Genomic DNA, 26121 nt, shown 5'->3' with positions numbered 1-26121 from the left:
TTAAAGAGCTTTTAGTGAAATACCAGGATTCACTAATAGAAGGTTAGGTCACATGTAAAAACATAAAGTGGATAGGCCCCATAAACATCATTAAGGATGTCAAATCTGACGATTGAAAATGTCATCATATAGGAGAAAACGTAAACAAAGAATGAATGTAAAAAGAGAACAAGTTGACATCCTCAATGCCAAGTACTGTCAAATATTAAAAAAAAAGTATATCGGCTGATCGCTTGGCTTAACCTTATTCAGTGAATCCTGGTGAAATACCATGCTACGAAAATAGTATATCGCTTGACTAACAGTAACAATATAGGTGCCTTTATCTGAATCCCACATGATCTTTATTGGTCTACGAATTTGAGTTTGGATGTAAGGTGTACTCCATTCTTAAAATACTTCATTTCATCCCGATATTCTCGTGATGTCTGATGTAGGGATGTTTTCGGGGGTCCCCCAGACACTTGGCACTGAAAAAATATCAGCATCGTGCTCTTTCAAATACCATTTATTTTAACCCCATATTGCCATTGGATTAGGGGAGTTTACAGGATGAGGCGTCCCCCAAACACATGGTCCCAAAATTGGTCATCAAATTCGTTTTCTAATCTGAAATACCTTTCATTTGAGCCACATATAGGCATGGTCGAAAAATGTTTGCCCTTTGGGGGTATTTTGGGGAAGAGGTGATGCCCTTAATACATGGTCCTACATTTGGATACAAATTCATATTCTACTCCCAAATACCTTTATTTGAGCGCCATTTTGCGATGGTCACTAAAAAATTGCTGCTTGTGGGGTATTTTGGCAAAGAGGTTGACCCCCAGAAAATTGGTCCCGAAAGTGGGTATCAATTCTTGCTCTACCCCCCAATACATTTCATTTAAGCCCCACATTGACATGGTCGGTAAATATGCCCGATTTAGGGGTGTTTTGGGGATTGGGATGGTCGCCCAAACACTAAACCCGGAAAATATATCAGCAATTTATTTGAACCCCATATTGCCATTGCCCTCAAAATTGAATATCAAATTCGTTTTCTAATCTCATTTAAACTCCTTATTGCAAAAGTCAGCAAATATGTCCGGTTTAGGCGATTTGGCCCGAAAAACTATGAATATTTAGCTCCACTCTCTTTAGGACCCAAATTGTCTTGGTGAGCAAATACGTCCTATTTGGGGGTTGTTATGGTGGTGGGACGTCCGTTAGACACTTGCCCCTAATGTTGATATCAGATGCGTGGTCTACTCCCAAATACCTTTAATATGAGCCCCATATTTCCATAGTCGGCAAACATGACCGGCTTGGGGGCTGTTTTGGGGATGGGCGGCCACTCAGTGAGTTGGCCTTGAAAATATGAACCGAATTCGTGTTCCACTCTAAAAACCCTCTTATTTGAGCCTCATATTGCAAAAGTCAGCAAATACTTACTATTTGGGTGGTGTTGTGGGGGTGGGGTGGCCCCATAGACACTTTTCCCGAATATTGATATAAGATTTGTGCTTTACTCCCAAAGACCTTTCATTTGAGCCCCATGTGGCTATGGTCGTAAATTTGTCCTTTTTGGGGGATGTTTTGGTGAAGGGATGGACCCCCAGAAACGTGGTCCCACATTTGGATATTAGATTCGTATTCTACTCGCAAACACCTTTCATTTGAGTCCCATATTGCCATGATCGGTAAATATATCCGATTTAGGGGTGTTTTGGGGGTTGGGTGGTGTTGTGGGGGTGGGGTGGCCCCATAGACACTTTTCCCGAATATTGATATCAGATTTGTGCTTTACTCCCAAAGACCTTTCATTTGAGCCCCATGTGGCTATGGTCGTAAATGTGTCCCCTTTGTGGAGGTTTTTGGGGAGAGACGGCCCCCCAAACACTTAGTCTCATATTTGGATATCAGATTCTAATTCTACACTCAAATACCTTTTGTTTGAGCCCCATTTTGTGATGGTCACTAAAAAATTGCTGCTTGTGGGGTATTTTGGGAAAGAGGTTGACCCCCAGAAAATTGGTCCCGAAATACACTTCATTTAATCTCCACATTGACACGGTCGGTAAATATGCCCGATTTAGGGGTGTTTTGGGGATTGGGGTGGTCGCCCAAACACTAAACCCGGAAAATATATCAGCAATTTATTTGAACCCCATATTGCCATTGCCCTCAAAATCAAATACCTTTTATTTAAGGCCCATATTCCCATGGTCAGTAAATAAGTCCTGTTTGGGGGGTGTTTTGGGGAAGGGGTGGACCAGATTGGTATTCTACTCGCAAATACCTTTCATTTGAGTCCCATATTGCCATGGTCGGTAAATATGTCCGATTTAGGTGTGTTTTGGGATTGGGGTGGTCCACCTGGCACTTGGTTCGACAATTGGGTATCAGATGCGTTTTCTTATCCTAAATACCTTTCATTTGAGTCCCATATTGTGGTGATTGATCTAAATATATGTTTGGTAGGTTTTAGGCTGGGGCGGCCCCCCTAGGTACCCCATCCGAAATTAAGATACCAAAATTTTATTTTTAGGCTACTATATGAGAGCAAACAAAATATCGCTTAAATCGCGCCACCCATCTCCGAGATCTGGCGTTTCTGAAAATTAGGGTAAGGGGGAGGGTCCGCCCCCCCTTCAGATATCAAAAAATTTTGTACCCTATTTTCACCACGGGATCATTATGCACAATTTGTGAAAATTTCAAGAAAATCGGTTCAGCCGTTTCTGAGTCTATAAGGAACACACAAACATACAAACAAACAAACAAACAAGCAAACAAACAAACAAACAAACCTACAAACAAACACAAATTGATTTTTATATATAAGATTCATAAAAACTGATAATCTATAACAATTGTGAAGTGGTCTCAGCGTAATAAAGGCATAGTTGAGACAAGCTGGCAAAAAATACCTATAGTACTTGGTAAGTTATTATACATATAACTTCCCATATAGTTAATTCTCTGCGTTGTTGTTTCCAACCCGCATCTTACTACTCTCAAATTATGTCGATTGCATTGTGATCTGTGAGCCTTCTCAGTACGCTCCTGAGTGTGACACTTCCAATTAAGTTTCCTATCCAAGATCACTCCTTAGTATTTGACCTTGTCAGATATCGAAATCGTTTTGTTGAGATAACGTCTTCCTCGTGAACATGCATATTTCAGTCTTCTCTGGGTTAACAATGAGACCCCTGGGTCTAGCCCAGTCATATGCCATATGCAAGACCCTTTCGGCCCTTCTGCATAGCTGGTTCGGATTCTTACCCCTAAGAAATATTATAATCTCGTCTGCATAGCAACGGGTCAAAATCCCTCGTCAGTCAGCATCCGTAATAGGTTATTTATGGTGGCCACCCAAAGGAGTGGCGATAAAATCCGCAATTTATCCACCTGTTTCTAAGAACCTAGTCCACCCGGCACATTGTTAAACGCCCCCTCGATGTCAATGCAAATCACCAATGTGTACGTCTTGACGTCGAAAGATTCTTCTATTTTTTGCACAACCTCGTGCAGGCCAGTCTCCACCGACCTTCCCTTGACATAGGCATGCTTTTTGTAATTGAGCAGTTCGCTGAATGTACTACTCTTTAACATAGTATCCACAATGCATTCCATGGTTTTGAGTAGAAGTAGACGTATGGCTTATAGGCCTTTGGTATCGCAAAACTTACCTTGCCGGGTAAGGTATAAACACCACCCTTGTCTTCTGCCAGGCTTTCGGAGTACATACAAGTCCTAGGGACGATGTGAAAATAGTGGCCAGATGAGGCGCTAAATAGTCGTCCTCCTTTTGTAGTAACGCCGAAAATATTCCTCAGGTCCGAGTGACTCAAATGGTTTGAAGCTCTTCAAGGCTTCCTTGACCATAAATTCCCTTATGATAAACCTTCGATCAATCTCATTATTCAAAGATTTCGGTGTCTCCGTGTGTCCCGTGGTATCCTGTGGAAAATGCGTTTTCATCAAAAGCCTCAACATGTCCTCGGTTGTTTCTGCTCTCACTTCCTTGTCGTCTACTAACGTTTCAGTTTGGACATGAGTTTTTGAGAGAAACTTTTTCATCTTGGCGGCGTCATTAACGCTATCGACCTGGTCGCAGGAAAGCTTCCAGGAGGCACGTTTTGTCGATCTGGTAATCTTATTGTATTCCTTAAGCGTTGTGGAATACACATACAAAAATACTTCCGATTTTTTACCTCTTTGGGTGACCACCGTAGCGCAGAGGTTAGCATGTCCGCCTATGACGCTGAACGCCTGGGTTCGAATCCTGGCGAGACCATCAGAAAAAATTTTCAGCGGTGGTTTTCCCCTCCTAATGCTGGCAACATTTGTGAGGTACTATGCCATGTAAAACTATAAAACGGCTATAAAAATCATTGAGCTTAAACTTGAATCGGACTGCACTCATTGATATGTGAGAAGTTTGCCCCTGTTCCTTAGTGAAATGTTCATGGGCAACATTTGTTTGTAAATTCGTTTGCTCTGTTAAAAAGTCTTCGGACCTCTTTCCCAATGTTGCGAATCTCCCCGGTCATCCAGGGCTTTTCTTGGGCTGATTTCCTTACTCGAAGAGAACAACTATCTTCGAAAGACTCCACTAGTGCAGTCGTAATCCGGTTGACATCGTCGCCAATGTTTTCTATGCCTGGGCTGATTTCTTTTCTCGAAGAGGACAACTATCTTCGAAAGACTCCAATGTCTTCTATGCTTGGGCAATCTAAATAGTCTTGCCCAAGGGTTCTTTTGAGTAGTCTTCCGAGTTTTGTCCAGTTGTTTTTTGAACTTATTACGGAAGCTTATCGGATTCGGCCGTGTCCTAATGTAGCGATGGTCTGAGAAGGAATGCTCCATGGAGACCCTCCAATACTGAACCTCTTTGATTAGATTTTCCGAACATGTAGACACATCTAAAACCTCCTCCCTAATCCTGTTGACAAAGGTAGCGGTGTTACCAATATTAAGTGTTATTAGGACGTTAATATTGAAGAATTCTGCCAGAGCTTGGCCCCGCTTATTAATGTTGGTACTACCCCACGAAATGTGGTGAGAGTTCGCATCGCACCCTATTAGTACCTCATTTCCTGACTGTTTTGCTATCCTCACTTACCGTTGCAGCTCCGACGTAGTTGGCGGTGTCGGAGAGTCGAAAGGCAGATGATACAAATTATGCTCCATCACTATAGCATCCAACGTTAACAACTCTGGGGAAAATACATAATTTAAATATTTATGACAGATAACGCATAGAATAATCGGTTGTTGATATGGTTCAGTTCAGAAACTTTGTTCCGGGTATTAAGGCAATATGAATCTTGCCCTTGCTGATTTTCTTCATCAGAGCGTGAGTAGCTGTCTCGCTCCGGTGGAGATTTATCTGGATGACCTCAATCATTGGTCCTCCATTAGATGGGTTTCTTGGGAGTGGATAATGGTCTCATCGTCTGCTCCCTTTTCTTTAGGCTGCATTGAGTTTCCCGTCACTGTACTGCCTGATATTTTATTATTAGAATCTTTGCATATCCTAGTCTTCCGAAAGTCGGTAATGGTTCCACCATCGGATCCCTGTTAGTTAGGCTTTATTGAGTCTACCGTCCCCGCATTGCCTGACGTTCCAATATTAGGATCTTTGCCTATACTAGTCTTCCAAACCTTGAGTAAATGGGGTTTTTAGGTTGTGTTGAGTTCTATGTCACTGCACTGCCTGATGTTTCAGCATTAGGATCTTTATCCATTCTAGTCTTCCTTATCTCGAGAAAGTCGTCCAGCTTGATAAAGACCATCGACTTTGTGAGCTGATTCTTACTAACGTTGGTATTGCATTATCTTTTACTTTAATCAATGTCCGAGAGTCATTGTTATCACACCCTGGAGAAACGTTATATTTTAAGACCATCATTATCTCCCATACTTCCGATTCCATTCACTAGGTTAAGAATAAATCTGTTCTGAGTTTGACTTAAGGTACATAAATCATTACATGAATCCATTGGGTATGTTAGAATCGGACTTCTAATTTCTCTTAGTGAACTTCCAAAATAGTCATTTAAAATCTAGCTTTATCTCTAGGGTTCTGAACTTTAATTCCTCAACAGGATATTATATCAATGTTTGTCTTTCATTTGCGCCCGAGGACTTAGTTTTTAAAATTCCAAGTCATCTATCTGTGTGTCACCATTTATTTCGACCAAGTTATCATAATAATAATAACGTCTCGACCGTCTTAAGGCTACCCATATAATTCTACATACTCTACCCCTTTTTTAAAAGTAGCTTCTCCTTATAAAGAATTAAACCTTGGAGATTCGTGTTAACCTAAGGAGTAATTTCTAAACTCTATAGTATAATCACTACGATCCTCCAATCTTGTGTCGGATACAGCATATCTTCTAAATACTTCTTGACTTTGAAAATATCACAAGATTTCTTTACTTTCTCAAAAAAAATTTTAACTGAACATGCTCTATCCAATTTAAAACAGTTTATGTTATGGCCTGTTATATTGCATTCAGCGGAATCAATGCAAAATCTGCCAAAAATATTGTCTAATACATAATCAATTGAAGCGCTTGAACTTGGACTAGTTATTAATTCGTGAAAGCTATGCACATCATAATTAAAACATAAATGTTGAAAATCTTCATAAGGCCCACTTCTCAGTTGATCAATATTTGAATCTCCAAGCAACACAACAGACTTAGAACTGATTCTGCCAAGATATCTTCAAATGCTGTCATAAAGTCAGGCACCGGACATTTTTGCGAACGATAGAATGATACAATCTTCAAAGGCTTTTTATCGACTCTCAAATTATCAAAGGTAATTTCAATAAAGTCTTAAAAAGTTCAAACTTTGACAACGTTCTATGGAGTACTTTAGTTTATTACGAATATATAACGATGTACCCCCAGGTATTGAATACATATGTGTTAAATATTTCAAAAACCATGTTTCCTTCACTGATATTATATCTGAAATTTTAGAAAATCCAGAAATTAAATTCTTAAACTTATTGAACTTTGCTTCGAATATTTATGCTTATAGTATTTAAAACTTTATATTTTACATTCAAAAGATGTGTAGTAAAATTGGAAAAATTTATAAAATATTGTTTATCATAAGTAATTTAAAAGTAGCAAAAAAATAAGAACATTCAATGTTAAATCCTGCAAAGTTTATTTGTCATTTAGAGAAGCATATATTTGATCATCTTCATCTGCACTGAGACCATCATCATCTTCTACTGGCATTATATTTTTTTTGCATACGAGTACTATGAGAAGATATTTGTTGTTGCATTTAAACTAATCTCATTAACTTCTTGCTCTGAGCGAATCACTTGATGTCTGGAAATTGCACTTCTTTTATACATGACCCTTCTATTTTTTACAAAAACAATTTGATATCCAAGTTATTTTATTGATTTGGTGTAATCATTGTCTCTTACTGAGAAAATCATTGACAAAAACAGGTTTCGTAGATTCGTTCTCTTTTAGTTTAGACTTAAACGCCACTAATTTGTTTTTGCTTGTCCTGTATAAGAATTTGACAACAAAGCATGCTTCTTCAATATTTTCTGGCTTAGTATCAGGCTCGACACTCATTCTCCACAACATTTAATCCTCTCACAATACCATCATTTTTTACGCGTACATCGTTCAATAATTTAACAAATGTTTCCAAACAATCAACTTCTTAGTTAAAAATTGAATACTCTTTCTCAATTTCTCTTACTTTCCTTTCATTCTCAGCTACACCCATTGTATTGCTGAGACATAAACTTTACTGCCTTTTGAATGTTATTGTTTGACTCTTGTATTACTGACAGTTGATCAAGCTTGGCTAGCTTTGCTTTAATCTCCTTTAATGCGGTCTTCATTTCTACTTCACCCACTTCTCCTCCATCGCAAAAATGACAAGTAAACAAAACATTGTTGTTCTTTAAGAGACGATCAAATTGACGTTTATCCATTTTCGTGCACTGAGAGTGAAGGGCTTTTTAGCATTTGTCACACTCTATAAATTCATAACCTTCTTCATTGATTTTAATATTACATTGCGCACAAATTATTGTTTTTGATCTAAGACGTCTGCGACTTGTTTTTGGCATACTTCAACGATTTCAAATACAGTACTGCTTGAAAGAAGTTATTAAAACGTATCATCATCAGTTATTAAAACGTATCATCATCATCATCATACTAACAAACGAGACAGACGTGTTTGTGTGCGGCTCCAAAAAGATCACCAAATTGCAGCAGTATCTGGAACTTTATTTACCTTGAGGCACATTGAAACGGATAGCGTATAATTTTTAGTGGACTTTTATTTGTTGGCAAGAGGATAAACGCGGTGAATATAACCAAATATCACTATTTAAAATTTTATATTCGCAAATTACACTGGAAAGACACATTGCACTTTTCACTCAAATCTATTATTTACAACAAAAATCAGCTGTTCTCTGTCAAACACAATACTGGTTGGATGTTGACAGTGTTGCCACTTAAACTCAAAAAAACATCAGCTGAGTGTACTAAAAAACAGAGTTGCCAAGTAACAACAGAAATATAGCATTGCCAACTAAGATTACATTTAAAAATGTCTCAAACGCCCGTTAAAACAGATTCTGTTCAAATGTCTCACTCGGCCAAAAGAATGCTAGTTGATACTTCTCCGGAAGATGTAAATTCGACTGAATCGCAGAAACTAGTTGGAAATGTACAATTGTCAGAGTTAATGAAAATGATGCAACTGTCAATGGAAGCTGTAATGGAGAATAAGCTGCAAAATGTAGCAACGAAAAGTGATATTGCTGAAATTAAGAATCACATAGCTGATATCGATGACAAATTCAAAGAGCTTAAAGCTGAAAACGATGCCATGCGATCAGAAATTGCTGAATTGAAAGCAGACAAAGAAAAAGGCCAAGAACAGATTCTCCGTTTAGTAGAGCAGAGTAAACGTAAAAATCTATTTGTCAAAGGTATTATGATGAAAGGTTCCCCAAAACGATCCGTAGAATATTTTTTTAGAAACACATTAAAGCTAGCTGATGTTAAAGTAATATCAGCCCGGGCTATATACTCATCAAGAAATAAAATAAATACGATCGTAGAAATGCAAGACGAAGAAATGGTGAGACAAGTACTTAAAAATACCAACAAATTAGCCGGTACTAATATTATAATCGAAAAAGATTTGAGTGAAAGAAGGCAGCAAAACAAAAAGGTCTTATTCCAACTGAAGACTGAAATACTTGGAATCGACAAAACACACAAAGTTTTTGTAAGAAATGACTCCATAAAGATTGGGACAAAATGGATGTCATGGTCAAGGACCGGAGAGTTAATGTGTGGAAAGAACAAAGCTGACGCGGAACTAAAAGATTTATATGGCGATAAGTTTAGTGCATTAGATCTTAGCTATAATAACTTATTAAGCAAAATTAATCAAAAAAACTAAGTATAAGCAATGTAGATAAAAGCCAAACTGTAACTGAGGATCATTTTTTAAATATTTTGTCATATAATGTACATGGGCTAGAAAACAAAATGCTATACGTAGACTTTTTTAAGTATATAAACAGTTTTGATATATTTTTTCTCTTGGAAACTCATATTTGCGCGGATAAATGTGAAAAATTTAGTAAATACTTTGGCGATTTTGAATTAGTTTGGCACTATGCTGCAAGAAATTCACGGTTTGGAAGAGGAATTGGTGGTTGTTTAATCGGAATAAGGAAGGATCTGAAAAAGTTTGGTGTTCAACATACACATACAACTGAACAAGGAATAAACGTAATAAAGATTATTATTAATGGCTTAAAATTTAACATCATACCAATGTACATGAGATTACAAACTTGGAAAGAAGAATTCTTAAAAATCGACTCTATACTCAGGGAATGTAGCATTGAAAATCCCATAATAATTGGCGACTTGAACGTGAGAATTGGATCATTGCAAAAAAACATCGATGAAATTTTTAAGGAGACATTTCATGCTGGTCTTGAGGAAAGGAGATCAAAAGATGCGGAAATAAATTCAAGAGGAAGAGACTTCTTGAAGCTTTGTTATGACCACGGGCTGTAAATTGCAAATGGAATGACAAATGGCGATGAAATTGGAGAATTCACCTTTGTAAGTACAGTTGGAACGTCGGTCAATGATATATGTGCGATCTCACAAGAACTTTTGTCGAGAGTACACAGATTTACAGTTGGGAATAAAATCTGGTCAGATCACATGCCAATAATTTTATCGATGATATATAGAAGTGAAAATATACCGGAAAAACTCAATACACTGTTACCAAAGCTTAACTGGGATAATCGCAAATATTTTGAATACCAGAATGAAATAAACAAAATCCTTACAACGCGCAGACAACTCTCCCCTTATTCATTCTCCGAAATAGCGGAAATAATACAAGAAGCACATCGATCTATAGCTACGACAACAATGACATTTTCAGGTCGTGAAAAATGGTTCAACGTTACATGTTTTAACGCAAGGAAAAAATCTTTTGAATATTTGGATAAATTTAGAAAGTACGCTAGTCGTGAAAATAGAGAAAAGTATGTATACTTTAACAAACGGTATAAAGAAATTTGTGAAAATGCCAAAGCCCAATATAATAACAGATTGGAAAGAAAGATAGACGAGGTGAAAGATTCTCATGATTGGTGGAAGATCGTTAGGGAGCTGAGAAACGAAGAAAGGTGTGGTAGCATACCCGTGAAAACGGAGGACTTAAAGAATTATTTCCAACAACTGCTAACCCACACAAAAAATTTTCCAGATATTCATTACGCCTATATACACTGGAGAGATGATGACTTGGATAGGGAAATATGTTTGATGGAAGTTAAAAAGGCCTTAGGCAAAGCAAAGCTAAATAAAGCACCAGGAGAAGATCGTGTGCCATACGAATTTTATAAATACGCAACTGATGAATTGCTACAAGAAATAACATGTACTTGCAACGTTATTTTCGAAAAAGGAGAAGTAGACAAGTCGTTCGTTAGAAGCATTATTTACCCAATATTTAAAAAAGGTGACAAAACTCTTCCCAATAACTACCGTGGAATATCATTCATGAATTGCTTACCAAAAGTGATGATGGGTATTGTCAAAGATCGACTGGCTAATTGGTCAGAAAAACATGGAAAAATAAATGAATATCAAGCTGGATTTCGTAAAAATTACTCTACCGTTGATAATTTGTTCAACTTATCCTCAATAATACACTTAAACTGGCACAAAAACAAAAAAACCTATGCTTTCTTCGTAGATTTTAAAGCTGCGTTTGACCGAGTATCTCGAAAAGCCATGATATACAAACTTCATACCATAGGAGTATCAACAAAAGTAGTTAACTTTATTGAAAAAATATATGAAGAAACTAATTTTTCTGTATGGACAGGCCAGGAACTCTCCAGTGATTTTAATACAACCACAGGTGTTAAACAGGGCTGCTTATTATCTCCTCTCCTATTTGCTTTGTACCTCAATGACCTACATGAATACATTGGTGGTGGTACCACAGTGGATGATCAAAATATTCGACTTCTGATGTATGCCGATGATATCGTCATCCTAGCTGACGAAATAGACGTGATGCAGCGTATGATACAAAAACTGGAGGAATATTGCAAAATATGGAACATGGAGGTTAACATGGAGAAATCAAAAATAATGGTATTTCGGAAGGGAGGAAAGCTTTCGAGTAAGGAAAAGTGGCTGTATAATGGAACAGAGATCTCAATTACATCGGAATATTCTTACCTGGGGTTGACATTTACACCTAAACTCTCACTCCGGAAACAAATACAGGAGAGAAATCAATTAGCCAAAAATAGCATCAACACCACTTGGAATTGTTTCTTATCAAAACCTAATGTGTCCATAAAAACAAAATGGAAACTCTTCTTGGCCATTAGTAGGTCTATACAATCATATGGATCACAAATATGGGGGTTTTCTCACTTTGATGAAGTTGACCAACTGACACTATATTTTTTAAAGAAGGTATTAAAAATGCCAAGTTTTACTCCAACGTACATAATGATGTTAGAGACTGGTGTCGAAAACGGGCATATATACACTTTGAACAACCATCTTAACTATATAACGAGAATTTTGTATGATTACAAAGATGATAGGCTACCTAAAATACTAGCCAAAAAAGTGATGAGACACGAAATATTTTGGAAAACGCATATAAATTCTTTAACTCTGCAAAATAGTACAGAAGCTTTCACGCCAAATCTGTCAAAACAATGTTGGTTACAAAACATTCAAAATCTCCTCCAAAACATACGTGCAACAAAAACAAATGATGCACTTTCAAACGCAAATAATACACACCGCTTCTACAGTAAGCTCCAACCTACTTTTGGGGGATTATACTTTGTCGAACCCTTGAGGCAGGACGAACTGATGTGGATATTAAAAGCTCGAAGTGGGATGTTTTCATTAAATTCCAACAGGTTCCAAACAAATTCAAATCCAATATGTTCAATGTGTAATACAGTTGAAATAGAAAACATTCAACATTTCCTGGGTCGATGCCCAGCTCTCAAAGAATTCCGATTAATGTTCTTCCAAATGCCCATAATTAATGAATCTGATTTAATAAATATTCTCAATGGAAATGTTATACACTGGAAAAGTTTAGCCAGTTATCTAAAAACTTGTATGTTATATAGAAACCAGTTATTGTCTGAATTTAATATATAAAAGAAAGGAAAAACAAACTCGTAAATCTCTAGTATATACACTATATTTTAATAATGGACAGACGACCGAAGGTCAATGTCAAGAAAATATATACTCAATTTATTCTTTTAGAATGCTATGTTTATATTGCTATATTTATATGAAAACATTAATGAAATTAATAAAGAATACTACTACTAGAATGCTATTTTTATTAAAACGTATTTGGCAATTGATACAATTAAATAACAATTAAATTGAAATTCACGTTTGCTATGCACCAGAGTTGCCAGCCTTTCAAGATTGCTGATCTTAACTACACCTGCAGAGTACAGGACTAGCGAAATTGAGGACACGAAAGCGGCAGCCACTTTCGTTGCATTGCAATTACTTTGGTCTATACAGCAAGATTTGCGGAGTTTCCATGCCACTATTCCCATCGGACGCCTTCCCGGATGGTGGATGGAGGAAAACCCATAAGATATGACGGGTACCTCAGAAATAAAATATGCGGGACGAACCAAAAAGTTATCACAAGCTTGCACGAATACGATGGGACCGTGCAATAGGGTCGGCAGCGGTCGCAGATCTTCACAAGATTTACCATCAAAAACAACCCGGCCAAGAGGGTCGCTGGCAGCACCAGCACTAGGTTCCTATGCGATACCCCAATCCGCCATCCATCTAAAACACGATTACAGAAACATCAACAAGAGATCATGGAACTGACAACCCCCGATGACGCCCTATGGATTCAAAACACTGTTTATGATTGGAACATGAAACGCCAGAAATCTCTCAGAACCATCGAGAATTTACCAGAACGAGATGTCAAACTACAACCTAGACATCCTCGGATTAAGTGAAGTACAATGGCCGAAATCCGGATCTTCAAGATTTCTACCACTTCATTTTTTTCAGGCAATGAAATCCCCCGAACAAATAGGGTCGGTTTTTTATTGTCGGGTTTTTTATTGTCGCAGAAAGCAATGCGAGCTCTTCGATCATACAATGTCATATCTGAGCGCATCATGACGGCAAGATTAAATTCAAAATTCCGCAAAATATCTATTGTACAATGCTACGCGTCAACCGAGACCGATGACAACGCAACAAAGGATCAATTCTATTTCCAACTCGATTGTGACTGTGATTGTAACACGCTCTCTACCAAAAGGAGACATAAAACTTGTTGTGGGGATTTCTATTTCAAGGTGGGCAATAACAACAATTATCTACAATCCATCATTGGGAAATGACAATGGCAACAAATTAGTTTACTTCTGCGCAAGAAACCAACTCTTTATTGGAGGCACAAAATTCCTCCATAAAAATATACACAAATATACTTGGGAATCACCTGATGGAATCACCCGCAATCACTTCTGAAATTTGATGTGGGGAGCGCAATATTACGTCTACAGATTTCCTTCTGGAAACTATACGCTTGGTGAAGATGGTGGTGTGGCAAAATCTTCATTCGGCTGTATGTGTGATATGTTGCATTCTCCCAGTATAAGGTCCAGTGGTAATACTGATGAAGAGGTTTCGTTATTGGATATACCTGCATCCCTTTAATGCAGTTGGTCGGCGTGGGCTCTTAAGAGTAGTTTTTGGCGTAATTTTTGATGTTTCATATATCGGTGGATAGTTGGAATATGAATCGATGATTACCAGGAAGTAAGGAAGAGAGGGCGAGAAGTTATTGGCCAAGAGCAAAGATAGGTCTTTACAGAACTTTTTGCTGATGTTGATAATTTTAACATTTTCGATCATATTTCTCAATATTTTGGCAAATACTCGTAACTTTTTGCAATCGATTTGTTTTTTTTTTTTCGGAAGACAAGTGTCCTCTGTGAAGTTGTTTGAGAAATTTCTGATGAAGTATACCACTACGATCCTTTTGTTGAACATTAGACAACTACCTACCATTGCGAGAGATTCCTTGCAGTTGAAGAAAGCAATAACGGCAGGGTCAATGTTCTTAATGCTTTGTGGCCAACAAGTTTTGAGATATTTGATGACATGTTGTATAACGTCGTCTTTGCCTGTAGCCCTGGCTATCATCTCGAACGAAATTGGAATTGCTGCCATACTTCTCAGTTAATTCATGTCGTACGTCTTTCTCATAGAGGCCACGATGTAGTCACAGAGTGGTTTCTCATAGTCACTGATTAGTCTGGATGGAACGTGTGCATGACCAAAGTCTTTGGTGTTGGTGTATGTGATGTCAAAGTCGTATACCAAAAGTATTAAACCCCAACTTTGACATGCGTTTGCCGTGTACACCAGAATTCCCTTTTTTGAGCCGAACATGATGTTGTTGTAGTCCAAATGTGGAGGTGGCGTTCCTTGATAGCTCCTATAGATGAGAAGGCTCGTTCCGGTCGAAAGGACCAAAAGCCGTGGGAACATGGTGACCATTGGGTATTTAAAGGCACCCATAACTCGCCTTGTCATAACGAGCATCATAGGCACTCAGTATTTAGGCAAGGGCCGGTGCCACCGGCTCTCCGCTCCATACCGCTGATTGTCCGCGACTGTCGTTGCAGCTACTCTGTATGAAGCATTCCACTATCCGCAACCTGTAGACGCGTGGGTCTACAGGTTGCGGAGCTCGCAACTAAGCTTCTCGTGACAACACTAAACACCACACAGATCGAACCAGCCTGTTGCTAATGTTGCTGCTAGGTAAGAACTGTTTCCAATTTTATGATTCATTACTCTTTGTTGCCATAATTAACTCGTGCCAAAGTTTGTGCATATTCAAGACAAATTTTGGGATAACGTCAAATGTATTTTTTTATTCATTATTTTCGAGGATGGGCTTTATAGGACTATATCTTTTTATTGCCCCCGCATGGATTGGACTCCAGATTTGAAATCCCCAGCTCCTAAAAGACGTATTCAATGTCGGATTTTACTTAAGTTTGGAAAAATTTATTGTAATATACTAGGCGTCGTATGAACCACGAGCTGTATGACGACGATAGAGTAGTTAAACCCATCAAAATACAACGTTTGTATTAGCTAGGTCATGTTATAACATTGGATGAAAGCTCCAGCAATGAAATTTTTTGAAGGCGACCATAAAAGAAAACGCAAAGGGGGAAGACCAAAACTCCGATGAAGTGATCAAGTGGAGAGTGACATCTTGAAACTAGGTGTCACAAATTAGAGAAGAAGCGTAGAAGCGCTTGGTCTTCTTTTCTACGTTCGTCTAGAGGAATACATTTTCTGAAATGGCCAATTAAGGTAAAGTACAGTAATATACTCATCCCAGTCTATATTTTAATATAGCTATCATATAGATCGAACTACAGCTTAAACACCTTAAGCCTATAAAATGCGAATATCGGTCCAACTTTAGGTGTAGGTCCCATATTAACGTACCCCCGATTTTCGGTATTTTCACTCTTAAACCCATATTTGTTGGTCCAATTTGTTTAAAATTTTATAAGCCACTTTTCTCGGTCTAGCGAAAATATAATCCATGGTCAAGTCGACCAATATTTTACAGAAGCTCCTATATAAGGGTACATTTCTTTATTTTTTTTAGGGTTTTATAGAGGAAGTGATAGAGAATAAAAGTTCGTTACTCATATTTGCAATAAAATGTGATGTTCTACTTGGGTTTTAACATTCAGAAAAACATCATTTCAAGCTTTAATTTATATACAAAAAAAGGGAAAAATAAGCGTGAATGTGGAAACTTTTGAAATTTAGTAAAAAATATTAGCCATATTAGCTTTAACATGGCGGGGTGATTTCATATAAAAATGAACCAATTTTGCATTTACATTTTTTCTTAATTTTCTTAATCTTTTTCTTAATCTTGAAGGCAAAAGTTTACAAAAAATATTTAGAAAATTATTCAGAAAATTTTGCAAATCTTTGGCAAAAAGTCATTACGTCTGCTCTTTGATAAAGTCGAAAAGTTGACTTTTTGCAAAGAAATGTCGAAAAGTCTAAAAATCGACATTTGCCATTTTGATAAAAGTCGAAAAATCTAAAAGTCGACTTTTCGTTCCAATTTGGGATCCATAGTTCGTCCTGCATCATTTGGATCGACTTTCGGTTTTTTACGGCACATATAACATTTGGTTGATGTTCTATCAGCGTGTTGTCAGCTTTAAGATTTAGAATAATTTGTGTTGTGTCTACCAATCGAGCATTTTGAGAAGACGTGTGGGATTGGCATTGTCTCTAACAGACTTGAGTTGATTGATTGATTGATTGATCTGCAATTCATTCATCTTGAACAATTCGCACTGCAAGTTGACGCGACATGCATACTCTTTGATGTCTTCGTTGTCTATCTTTGCAAGTTATAAAAGCACCTGTAGCGTTGTGTAATTTGACTTTCATTTTTCCGAAAAGCTTGTTGAGTCTGTCAACCTTATCACTCAGCAATATTTCTGTAGGAGTTTGATGAAATTTCTGAAATTTATCGATGCGTCCCCGACACCACAAGTGTTGTTGTATCGTATAGCTGAATTTGCACTGATGCCACTATTGTTGTAGAGGTGTGGGCTTCATGTCGATGAAGATGCAGCAAAATTACTAAGGACGGAGGATCAGAAGCTGATATCCGGAAACGTATCAACAGGGCTAGAAGCGCCTTTCTTAAACTCAAAAAAGTCTGGAGATGCAGTGACATCTCGAAAATAAATGAAAATAAAAACAAAACATAACTGTCAAATTCCGCTCGCGGAACAATTAAAGATTTCCGCGACTATTCAAAAAGCAGAATAGAATACCAACCCTTAAGCTGAGTATTTGTTTGTTTATTTGTTTCAGTTTCACATACAACAAGATTTTAAATCTTATAATTATAGTATGTGACTTTTGTTGTAATAATAAGATGGTTACAATAGTTGATTCAATAATAAAATTTGTGTTGATAATAATCTCATCTAACAAAAAAAAATAGATAAGATAATTAAACAAGTAACCAAATTAATAAATAAGTTTTCTGTCATAAGTAGACAATTTTTAACATAACATAACAAAATTATTAGAAATAATCATATAAAGCTTTCTTAAAAGCATTTACGTTGCCAATAAATTGAAGTAGGCAGAGAGTTCCAAAGACGAATAGCATTGTAGAAAAATTGCCATTCAGATATCAGGAGACGATAGCGAATTGGTACTATTACAATTCTTCTGCTAGATCTACCAATTTTAGGTTTGGCGTGAAGATTTTCAGGAGTTCTGTTGTACACTTACTTAGGTATCATCAAAAGTGTTCTTGTAAAAAGTAAATCGCCGAATGCGATACCATGCAACTTTTTTGTTAAAGTTGAAACACTTGCATATCTCTTAGATCATAGATATATCTTATTATCGCGTTATGCGCCATTACCAACCGATTTCTGCTTCTCGAGTCACATTGGCTTAACAACTCACAGCCATATAGGAGTATAGGTACAAGACATGATTTCGCTAAAAGCGATCTGATGTTCTGTGGTGTGTATAAATATGTTTTATAGAGTGTTCTTAACATTCCGAAGATTTTGCCTGCCGCTGATATGATATGGTCCTTCCATATTAGAATTTGATTAATAATTACACCAAGATTTATTGCTTTATATACCTATTTGATTACGTTATTTCCAACTTGCACAGGGTATTCGCACACCACTTCCTGGCAGCGGTTTGAAAAATAATGAACTTTGATTTGTTTGGATTTATGTGCAATTTGTTTTCCATAGCCCACATGTTGATATTTCTTAAGTCGGTGTTTAGCTTCTCTATTCCATGACATAGTTTTGTCTTTGAGCAATTCAGATAAATTTGAATGTTCATAGGCAAAATTTGCAGTCTGGTTGGCAGTTCATTTGTATATATACAAAACAGAAGCGGTCCCAAAATGGACCCTTGAGGAACCCCCTGCTCCCACGACAGACTGGACATGATCCCGTAAGTAGTTAGATATTAGCTTGGTTGCAGTGCTTGTAAAGTTGAAAAAATGTTTTAGCTTTCTGCATAATATGCTATGGTCAACACAGTCAAATGCTTTGGAGTTATCTAGCAATAGACGACAGGAAAGCACTCCATCATCCAAACTTGATCTTACTTCCTCGGTGACATCGATAAGTACAGTTATACAGCTGTGCTTTGGTCGAAACCCATGGTCAAGTCGACCAATATTTTACAGAAGCTCCTATATAAGGGTACATTTCTTTATTTTTTTTAGGGTTTTATAGAGGAAGTGATAGAGAATAAAAGTTCGTTACTCATATTTGCAATAAAATGTGATGTTCTACTTGGGTTTTAACATTCAGAAAAACATCATTTCAAGCTTTAATTTATATACAAAAAAAGGGAAAAATAAGCGTGAATGTGGAAACTTTTGAAATTTAGTAAAAAATATTAGCCATATTAGCTTTAACATGGCGGGGTGATTTCATATAAAAATGAACCAATTTTGCATTTACATTTTTTCTTAATTTTCTTAATCTTTTTCTTAATCTTGAAGGCAAAAGTTTACAAAAAATATTTAGAAAATTATTCAGAAAATTTTGCAAATCTTTGGCAAAAAGTCATTACGTCTGCTCTTTGATAAAGTCGAAAAGTTGACTTTTTGCAAAGAAATGTCGAAAAGTCTAAAAATCGACATTTGCCATTTTGATAAAAGTCGAAAAATCTAAAAGTCGACTTTTCGTTCCAATTTGGGATCCATAGTTCGTCCTGCATCATTTGGATCGACTTTCGGTTTTTTACGGCACATATAACATTTGGTTGATGTTCTATCAGCGTGTTGTCAGCTTTAAGATTTAGAATAATTTGTGTTGTGTCTACCAATCGAGCATTTTGAGAAGACGTGTGGGATTGGCATTGTCTCTAACAGACTTGAGTTGATTGATTGATTGATTGATCTGCAATTCATTCATCTTGAACAATTCGCACTGCAAGTTGACGCGACATGCATACTCTTTGATGTCTTCGTTGTCTATCTTTGCAAGTTATAAAAGCACCTGTAGCGTTGTGTAATTTGACTTTCATTTTTCCGAAAAGCTTGTTGAGTCTGTCAACCTTATCACTCAGCAATATTTCTGTAGGAGTTTGATGAAATTTCTGAAATTTATCGATGCGTCCCCGACACCACAAGTGTTGTTGTATCGTATAGCTGAATTTGCACTGATGCCACTATTGTTGTAGAGGTGTGGGCTTCATGTCGATGAAGATGCAGCAAAATTACTAAGGACGGAGGATCAGAAGCTGATATCCGGAAACGTATCAACAGGGCTAGAAGCGCCTTTCTTAAACTCAAAAAAGTCTGGAGATGCAGTGACATCTCGAAAATAAATGAAAATAAAAACAAAACATAACTGTCAAATTCCGCTCGCGGAACAATTAAAGATTTCCGCGACTATTCAAAAAGCAGAATAGAATACCAACCCTTAAGCTGAGTATTTGTTTGTTTATTTGTTTCAGTTTCACATACAACAAGATTTTAAATCTTATAATTATAGTATGTGACTTTTGTTGTAATAATAAGATGGTTACAATAGTTGATTCAATAATAAAATTTGTGTTGATAATAATCTCATCTAACAAAAAAAAATAGATAAGATAATTAAACAAGTAACCAAATTAATAAATAAGTTTTCTGTCATAAGTAGACAATTTTTAACATAACATAACAAAATTATTAGAAATAATCATATAAAGCTTTCTTAAAAGCATTTACGTTGCCAATAAATTGAAGTAGGCAGAGAGTTCCAAAGACGAATAGCATTGTAGAAAAATTGCCATTCAGATATCAGGAGACGATAGCGAATTGGTACTATTACAATTCTTCTGCTAGATCTACCAATTTTAGGTTTGGCGTGAAGATTTTCAGGAGTTCTGTTGTACACTTACTTAGGTATCATCAAAAGTGTTCTTGTAAAAAGTAAATCGCCGAATGCGATACCATGCAACTTTTTTGTTAAAGTTGAAACACTTGCATATCTCTTAGATCATAGATATATCTTATTATCGCGTTATGCGCCATTACCAACCGATTTCTGCTTCTCGAGTCACATTGGCTTAACAACTCACAGCCATATAGGAGTATAGGTACAAGACATGATTTCGCTAAAAGCGATCTGATGTTCTGTGGTGTGTATAAATATGTTTTATAGAGTGTTCTTAACATTCCGAAGATTTTGCCTGCCGCTGATATGATATGGTCCTTCCATATTAGAATTTGATTAATAATTACACCAAGATTTATTGCTTTATATACCTATTTGATTACGTTATTTCCAACTTGCACAGGGTATTCGCACACCACTTCCTGGCAGCGGTTTGAAAAATAATGAACTTTGATTTGTTTGGATTTATGTGCAATTTGTTTTCCATAGCCCACATGTTGATATTTCTTAAGTCGGTGTTTAGCTTCTCTATTCCATGACATAGTTTTGTCTTTGAGCAATTCAGATAAATTTGAATGTTCATAGGCAAAATTTGCAGTCTGGTTGGCAGTTCATTTGTATATATACAAAACAGAAGCGGTCCCAAAATGGACCCTTGAGGAACCCCCTGCTCCCACGACAGACTGGACATGATCCCGTAAGTAGTTAGATATTAGCTTGGTTGCAGTGCTTGTAAAGTTGAAAAAATGTTTTAGCTTTCTGCATAATATGCTATGGTCAACACAGTCAAATGCTTTGGAGTTATCTAGCAATAGACGACAGGAAAGCACTCCATCATCCAAACTTGATCTTACTTCCTCGGTGACATCGATAAGTACAGTTATACAGCTGTGCTTTGGTCGAAACCCATGGTCAAGTCGACCAATATTTTACAGAAGCTCCTATATAAGGGTACATTTCTTTATTTTTTTTAGGGTTTTATAGAGGAAGTGATAGAGAATAAAAGTTCGTTACTCATATTTGCAATAAAATGTGATGTTCTACTTGGGTTTTAACATTCAGAAAAACATCATTTCAAGCTTTAATTTATATACAAAAAAAGGGAAAAATAAGCGTGAATGTGGAAACTTTTGAAATTTAGTAAAAAATATTAGCCATATTAGCTTTAACATGGCGGGGTGATTTCATATAAAAATGAACCAATTTTGCATTTACATTTTTTCTTAATTTTCTTAATCTTTTTCTTAATCTTGAAGGCAAAAGTTTACAAAAAATATTTAGAAAATTATTCAGAAAATTTTGCAAATCTTTGGCAAAAAGTCATTACGTCTGCTCTTTGATAAAGTCGAAAAGTTGACTTTTTGCAAAGAAATGTCGAAAAGTCTAAAAATCGACATTTGCCATTTTGATAAAAGTCGAAAAATCTAAAAGTCGACTTTTCGTTCCAATTTGGGATCCATAGTTCGTCCTGCATCATTTGGATCGACTTTCGGTTTTTTACGGCACATATAACATTTGGTTGATGTTCTATCAGCGTGTTGTCAGCTTTAAGATTTAGAATAATTTGTGTTGTGTCTACCAATCGAGCATTTTGAGAAGACGTGTGGGATTGGCATTGTCTCTAACAGACTTGAGTTGATTGATTGATTGATTGATCTGCAATTCATTCATCTTGAACAATTCGCACTGCAAGTTGACGCGACATGCATACTCTTTGATGTCTTCGTTGTCTATCTTTGCAAGTTATAAAAGCACCTGTAGCGTTGTGTAATTTGACTTTCATTTTTCCGAAAAGCTTGTTGAGTCTGTCAACCTTATCACTCAGCAATATTTCTGTAGGAGTTTGATGAAATTTCTGAAATTTATCGATGCGTCCCCGACACCACAAGTGTTGTTGTATCGTATAGCTGAATTTGCACTGATGCCACTATTGTTGTAGAGGTGTGGGCTTCATGTCGATGAAGATGCAGCAAAATTACTAAGGACGGAGGATCAGAAGCTGATATCCGGAAACGTATCAACAGGGCTAGAAGCGCCTTTCTTAAACTCAAAAAAGTCTGGAGATGCAGTGACATCTCGAAAATAAATGAAAATAAAAACAAAACATAACTGTCAAATTCCGCTCGCGGAACAATTAAAGATTTCCGCGACTATTCAAAAAGCAGAATAGAATACCAACCCTTAAGCTGAGTATTTGTTTGTTTATTTGTTTCAGTTTCACATACAACAAGATTTTAAATCTTATAATTATAGTATGTGACTTTTGTTGTAATAATAAGATGGTTACAATAGTTGATTCAATAATAAAATTTGTGTTGATAATAATCTCATCTAACAAAAAAAAATAGATAAGATAATTAAACAAGTAACCAAATTAATAAATAAGTTTTCTGTCATAAGTAGACAATTTTTAACATAACATAACAAAATTATTAGAAATAATCATATAAAGCTTTCTTAAAAGCATTTACGTTGCCAATAAATTGAAGTAGGCAGAGAGTTCCAAAGACGAATAGCATTGTAGAAAAATTGCCATTCAGATATCAGGAGACGATAGCGAATTGGTACTATTACAATTCTTCTGCTAGATCTACCAATTTTAGGTTTGGCGTGAAGATTTTCAGGAGTTCTGTTGTACACTTACTTAGGTATCATCAAAAGTGTTCTTGTAAAAAGTAAACCGCCGAATGCGATACCATGCAACTTTTTTGTTAAAGTTGAAACACTTGCATATCTCTTAGATCATAGATATATCTTATTATCGCGTTATGCGCCATTACCAACCGATTTCTGCTTCTCGAGTCACATTGGCTTAACAACTCACAGCCATATAGGAGTATAGGTACAAGACATGATTTCGCTAAAAGCGATCTGATGTTCTGTGGTGTGTATAAATATGTTTTATAGAGTGTTCTTAACATTCCGAAGATTTTGCCTGCCGCTGATATGATATGGTCCTTCCATATTAGAATTTGATTAATAATTACACCAAGATTTATTGCTTTATATACCTATTTGATTACGTTATTTCCAACTTGCACAGGGTATTCGCACACCACTTCCTGGCAGCGGTTTGAAAAATAATGAACTTTGATTTGTTTGGATTTATGTGCAATTTGTTTTCCATAGCCCACATGTTGATATTTCTTAAGTCGGTGTTTAGCTTCTCTATTCCATGACATAGTTTTGTCTTTGAGCAATTCAGATAAATTTGAATGTTCATAGGCAAAATTTGCAGTCTGGTTGGCAGTTCATTTGTATATATACAAAACAGAAGCGGTCCCAAAATGGACCCTTGAGGAACCCCCTGCTCCCACGACAGACTGGACATGATCCCGTAAGTAGTTAGATATTAGCTTGGTTGCAGTGCTTGTAAAGTTGAAAAAATGTTTTAGCTTTCTGCATAATATGCTATGGTCAACACAGTCAAATGCTTTGGAGTTATCTAGCAATAGACGACAGGAAAGCACTCCATCATCCAAACTTGATCTTACTTCCTCGGTGACATCGATAAGTACAGTTATACAGCTGTGCTTTGGTCGAAACCCAGACTGTCTATTTGAAAGAAGTTTTGTTCATTTAAATACTCATATATCTGCTGATGAACAACTCTTTCAAAAGCTTTTGACAAGAAAGGAAGGATTGATATGGGTCGACATTCATTTGCAGTTTTGGGGATTGGAATGACTTTAGCATGTTTCCAACTTCTTGAATATTGACTCGTTGTCAAAATTGTATTAAAAATATGTGTTACGAATGGCAGTATAAACTTTAATATAATTTTGATAAATTTTGGGTTTATGGTGTCTACTCCTACAGCATCAGACTTTATAGACAGGCAACATTTTGGTACATCACTGGTTTGTACGCATGAGAATTCAAATGAAGGGTACATTGTAAATACATTCGATATGGGACTATCTATGTTGGTGATGGTAGATGATGAGCTTTGGACATTTAAGTTATGTGTCACGTTTATGAAAGCTTCATTCATTTTATCAGGATCCCCAAATTTTATTAGTGGTGTTTTTCGCCGATTTCTATTGCCTGTATAGTTTTCCACTCCTTTTTTGTATTTGTAGCATTTTGAAATTTGTTGGCATGGTAGATTCTTTTGCTTCTCTGTATCGCCTTGTTGACCTCAGACCTCAGTGATCGGAATTCTTCTATATTTTCCATCTATTGAATGCAATATTTCTTTTGTTTATTAATTCTTTTATAGCTGGGTTAAACCAAGAATTATTTCTTCGACTTCTTGCACAAGGTATATGCTGCGGAACTGCATAATTTTGTAAATATCGCACTTTCTCATTAAAAAATTCGAGTTGTTCATCTGCCGAAACCATGGCAAAAATTTTGTTCACACTTATTTTATAAAACTCTCTTTTCTTAAAATTATATTGGGTTGCCCAAAAAGTAATTGCGGATTTTTCATAAAGCCGGAGTTGACAAATTTTTTCACAGCTTGTGAATTGCATTCCTTCTTCTGTCAGTTATCAGCTGTTACTTTTAGCTTGCTTTAGAAAAAAGTGTAAAAAAAGTATATTTGATTAAAGTTCATTCTAAGTTTTATTAAAAATGCATTTACTTTCTTTTAAAAAATCCGCAATTACTTTTTGGGCAACCCAATAATATTTTATTGGTTCTTCTTCTTGTGGTGGTTCAGCATTATACGTTAAGAAAATAACTTCGTGTTTTGAGAAGCATGGTGCGCAAAGTTGATCATAGAGCAAAACTATGTCGATATTTGAAACGAGGAAAATGTCCAGGAGACTATTAGTGTTTGCAGTGAAATGCGTTGGGGTGCTTGTATTCACGGATTGCATACCCATTGCGTTTAAAGAGTCTATAAGTGTAAATTCTCAGAAAAGATTCGAATTCAGATCACCACCAACTACAATTTCATCATAATTCACGGACATATCAAGTAAAGTGCTTATTATTGAGTCATACGGTATGGATTTGTTTGGTCAATAAATATTGTACATCCTAGAAGCAACTTATGTGAATATGCAATTGCTTTTACAAATATTGACTCTACTTTCTCATCTATGTCTGTTTTCGAATAACCTTACACGGGATGTTGTTCTTAACATAGATAGCGACTCCACCTCCTAACGAACATCTGTCGTTTCGAAAAACAAGTTTCGGACACATAGATATATCGAAATTCATCAATTTTTCTGAGTAGACTCTGCGCATTGTAGTGGCAAATATTCAAACCTCTATTCTGCTTGGCTAGAATGTGAATCATATTCTTCAATCCGTCTCTGGAACTGCCTGTATTATTTATAGGTAACATTTATACAGGTTTTGGCAACGCGGGACCATTTAGATAAAAGTATGTATTTAATTTCTATAAACATTTTAGGAATGGCAATATATTGGGTTGCCCAAAAAGTAATTGCGGATTTTTTAAAAGAAAGTAAATGCATTTTTAATAAAACTTAGAATGAACTTTAATCAAATATACTTTTTTTACACTTTTTTTCTAAAGCAAGCTAAAAGTAACAGCTGATAACTGACAGAAGAAGGAA

General features: G+C 36.3%; 1 protein-coding gene across 1 annotated transcript in view; it reads left to right on the top strand.

Moving 5' to 3' along the window:
- LOC106091233 (E3 ubiquitin-protein ligase listerin) overlaps nt 1-26121 on the top strand; it is a 53881-nt gene that overhangs the window by 24210 nt on the left and 3550 nt on the right. The window lies entirely within an intron of this gene.

Source organism: Stomoxys calcitrans, chromosome 1 (genome assembly GCF_963082655.1).
Source record: "Stomoxys calcitrans chromosome 1, idStoCalc2.1, whole genome shotgun sequence".
Taxonomy (NCBI): domain Eukaryota; kingdom Metazoa; phylum Arthropoda; class Insecta; order Diptera; family Muscidae; genus Stomoxys; species Stomoxys calcitrans.
This window is presented reverse-complemented; position numbering and strand designations above follow the sequence as displayed.